We start from the raw sequence: 4,787 nt of genomic DNA, 5'->3' as shown, positions 1-4,787 counted from the left end.
TGTAGGTAGTGGTATACAACAAAAATATACACACCTAAAACATGATTCCAATCCACAACAGAAGTATTAAGCACCATTTTACAAGGGATATAAAGCCCGACTTCGTTAGACAAATATTCAAGCCTTTTTTAGCATCTTTTTCTTCTGGGTTTAAATCTTCTTCTTTTACTACATAAGCCTTGGCCTTCTCAATATAATGGATATAACTCCAATGAACCAACTTCTATATTTGTTCTCCCCACTAGGTTCAACCTCAAAAAGATCATTCCAAACATTTTTTGTTGGTCTCAAAAACACGTATTTATCCTTGAACCCTTTAAATGATTCTTCAGAAGTAACAAAACTTTTCATATATTTGACCCCCTTAAGAGCCAAATTAGAATATCCTTCATTTATTTTTTGCTGCCATGGACCAAACAAACAATGAAACACATTCTTCAAGCAAGGCATTCCTTCAAACTTGCAAAGACATTCAAAATATACTATAAGTTCCCAAGCATTTGGATGCAATCAAGAAGGACAAACTTTTAGAAGATTTAGAACTTCTATTTGAAAGTTGATAAAAGGAAGTCAAACGCCATATGCTTAAAAAAATGACACGTACATTGGCAAAAAATCATCATATGATTGGCCTAACGCTTGCCTTTCCATATCACTAAGTAGTTTACCTACCTTATTTTTTCGAGAGTGTTGCTAGGTGCACCCAGCATTCTTGATAAATATTAAAATTGTTCTTGCTTAGTTTTCCACTTCCGGATCAGCTTGATCCGTAAGTTTCTTCCGGATCAACTTGATCCGTAAGAGGAAAAAAAAATTATAATATACTTTTAAATACAACATATTTATTTATAATATAATTAAATCTATTTTTAATTTTATTAAATATACTATATTTATAAATATTGATTTATTATAAATAATTAATTTTTTAATATATTTTTTTAGAATAAATTTGTTTAGAAGATGATATTAAAATACTTACTCAATCCCATTATAATTATTGTTTAAGGTTATTTTATACATATTAATAAAAATCAATAAATACATAAAAGATAATATTATAAAGAATTAATCATTATTAATATTTATAAAGAATATAAAAAAAATAATTAGTATTATATAAAAAATTAAAATACTAACTACTTTACAATACATTTTTTTACATGATCATTAGTATAAGTGGGAAAATTGTAATTATAAGATAATTTAAAAATATTAGTACGTTATATACGATCTTAGATAACGAATGATGTCCATTTTTTCAATTAATTTTTTTTTACACCCTTTTCAACTTCTTTATTTCAATTATATTTAAAGTTATAACACGCGTGTATATAGACACAAATGGAATACACAAACAATGAAAATAAATAAAACTAACATTAGTAATGAAAATAAATAAAACCAACAATACTCATGAAATGAGTTCATGTACAATATCTGTATATACAAGGAATATCAATGTAAAATATGTATATAAACTAAGCCTGATCAGTGCGCCGCCTGCGTCTACACCTAACGTATACTAGATGGTCCTGTGTGACACTCTTGGCCAATCTGAGGCATTCTTCGATCACCTCATGTGTCGATGAGCCAGGCGTGACCACCCCTAGACTCAGATGGCGCTCCAACCGCTCAGCAATATCATCACAAACTTCCTGTTACATACAAAACAAACTAATTACACAAATTATTATGCAAATATTGAGGTAAATGACGTAAATTATTAGTATTACTTACCACTGCATGTTTGGGCTCCTCCGTAGATGTCGACGATGCTCCTGGCTCCGGCACGCGAGGGATATCCGTCTGCGGGGCCTGAGGGACGACTTGGGGCTGCGGGACGTGACCATGAGGTAGAGGATCCACTGCGTGGCCTGGTGTCATGAAAGGATGGGAGATGCGGAAGAACCAGTCGATGTAGTCACTGGAACACGCCCCTGGCACCACGCACACCTCATCTGCAGGTACGATATGATCCTCGTAGTGCAACCACCTGTCGTGTATATCATCATACGAGACCCATGAATCGACAGGAGGAGGAGGAATGGTCTGCGTGTAACCAAACTGTCGCACGACCCTCTCCGATCGGTAATACATAGCAACAGGCCCCCAGCGCAAGAGACCGGAGTAGAATGATCTGACGTGGAAGTCCCGGACCTCCCGATGCTCCCCATATGGGATCCAACAGACATCCGGAATCCGGAGTCGGTCCAGGCGCTCCCTATACGACTGCGTGCGAATGCTCTTCACGGTCTTCTTCGTCGCAATCCACCTGCACGCACGCGGAGAAGCCTCGTCGTAGTCCTGATCAGCGGTGGACTCCGCAACTGAGGGAAAGTGCTCGTAAATCCAGCACTACAGATGTAACATTCAAATTATAAACATTAATAATGAAAGTGTAACAAAATTTAAAGTTGAACATTGTTTAGCCTGAATGAATGAAAAACATATTTGTTACCTGCAGCAGTGTGATGTAACCGCCAAGCTGTCGACTGTGGCTCAGGGATGCATCGTTCAGTTGGTCATACATATGAACCAAAGCAGCCACTCCCCAAGCGTAACTATCTGTCATACTGAGGTCCCGAAGGGCCTCCAAGTAGACAACATGGACATTGGTTGCACTCTTGTTAGCAAACAGAGTGCAACCCAGCAGGTGAAGAAGATATGCACGAGCCGCAACTGTCCAATGACCTGCCTGGCATCGGTGCTGATATACATCACGTACCCATTGCAGGCGTACGTACGGTTCGCGACACTAGACTGTCTCAGCCCTAACAGACTCTGGAGACACCATCAGCAAGTCCACCAGCATCTGAACCTCATCATCCACGTGCAAGGGCTAAAATGCGTGAAAGTCGCCTATAATGGGAAGATGGAGAAGAGAGGAGACATCGTCCAATGTGATGGTGAGCTCACCCACTGGGAGATGGAAACTAGACGTCTCCCGGTGCCATCGCTCCACAAACACAGACAAAAGTCCCCGATCGCCGGTGTCTACCGAACACGTGATCAGAGGACTTAGTCCTGTACCAGCGATGAGTCCCTCAATGGCAGGGACAGGCCTGCCTAAACTATGGACCTTCCTCCCATGCGAGGATAACTTCAATTCAGGACGCTCCTGAATTGAAGTATAAAAGGAACGCAAAATTCGTTAAAATTATCATTTAAAGGAAAACTAATAGTATAATTTACAAGTAACTAAAAATAAATAGTATAAATACCTCTCCCGTCCATACGCTGCAAACAACGTGATCCGCATACGCTGTAAGCATAGATAGGTCGCTCAGACCACCCGGAAATCCCTGAGGCTGATCCTCAGCCGCCTCTGCGCCTGCGTCTGTAGGAATGTCCACAGGAATGTCCTCCATAGCAGCTGGTGCCTCCATCGGGTCATCCTGAACGTCTGGGTCAGGGATGACTGGCTCATCGACGTGATCCGCAGTCACAGCGACTCGCTGCCTCCGTGCGGATGCAGTAGGTCGTCGACGCTGTGGAGCATCATCGGAATCATCATGATCTCCTCTGCCCACACCTCTGCGAGTGATCTGACCTAAGGCACAACCTAATCCTCTGGTCCTAACCATGATCTGTAAATGAGTACCACAAAATCAATCACTCATTTCATTTTCTCAAATTTCAAGCATTTGGTTAACTCAATTCAATTACTCTAACTTGCTGAGCTTTATGAATCTGACAAACAATGGTCAACAAATTTGTGTTTTTGGTCAACAGCATCTCAAATGCTTAGTGGTATTGACCTTGATTCAGCAAGGTGTTGTTTTATGATTGACCAAAGCTATTTTTATGATTGATGTGTTTTGTTCTATTAGGAATTAATGCTAAGATAGTGTTTGATGTGTTTTGTTCTATTTTTATGATTGACAAAAGCTAGAATAGAACCCATTAGAGGATTGAGTGAAGAAATAAAATAGCTAACTTAAACAAGTGCAGAAGAAGACTTAAATTCTTACTAAAATGTACAAATTTGGATGACTCTAATAGAAGTAACCCACTACTTTAAACTAATTCAATTGTCATAACATGTTCACTTCATTATGATATCAATGTCAATTCCCTCCCTTGTTGGCTATCACAACTAGGACCATTCCTTGTTATACTGCTTGTGACAATTCCATCTAAGAACAACTAGTAAAAGTTTCAATCATTATAGGATTTGGATTAATTGTTCTCCTAACCCTCATAAAACTTTCTCTCTAAATGTTTTCTATATACACTAATTGATTGTCCTTATAGCATTCTATCTAGAAATAATCCACATTGACCAATATGTTTTTGTTGACCAGTTCTATAAAAAGCTAATAATGCTAGTCCTAAATATGTTATGAACGTTGAAATTGAAGTTAGTAGTGTGACCACCGGATAATGATTCATGAAGGAATGATGTGTTTGGATAAACGAAATAGAATCAAACCAGGATTGATGTGTTTGAAGTGTGTGGATAAACAAAAAATTAGGAATTAATGCTAAGATAGTGTTTGATGTGTGTGGATAAACGAAATAGAATCAAAATATACCATTTCTCAACACAATATTGTGTTTTGTTCAATTTTTATAATTCACCATTGGTTATGTTCCATTTTGTAACTTCTGTTCTAATATGTTTACCAAATGCTACCTAAGAGTATAACACTTACCAAAAATATATGATTGGATTCCTAGGAATCAGCATTTAGGACTGTGGAAGGTGTTGGTGGGGGTGGCATCTTTGTGCCCGTGCTTACTCTAGTTGTGATTTTTATCTTTGTAATAATGAGACTAGTTTT

At 38.2% G+C, this 4,787-nt stretch overlaps 1 pseudogene; it reads right to left on the bottom strand.

Annotated features, from left to right (window-relative positions):
• Window positions 1–1,388: 1,388 nt before the first annotated feature.
• LOC114381004 lies at window positions 1,389–3,587 on the bottom strand (annotated as a pseudogene).
• Between the last annotated feature and the right edge of the window lie 1,200 nt (window positions 3,588–4,787).

The sequence above is a fragment of the Glycine soja genome, chromosome 13, assembly GCF_004193775.1.
Source record: "Glycine soja cultivar W05 chromosome 13, ASM419377v2, whole genome shotgun sequence".
Taxonomy (NCBI): domain Eukaryota; kingdom Viridiplantae; phylum Streptophyta; class Magnoliopsida; order Fabales; family Fabaceae; genus Glycine; species Glycine soja.
The sequence above is the reverse complement of the archived record's forward strand: the minus strand, read 5'-3'. Positions and strand labels throughout refer to the sequence as shown.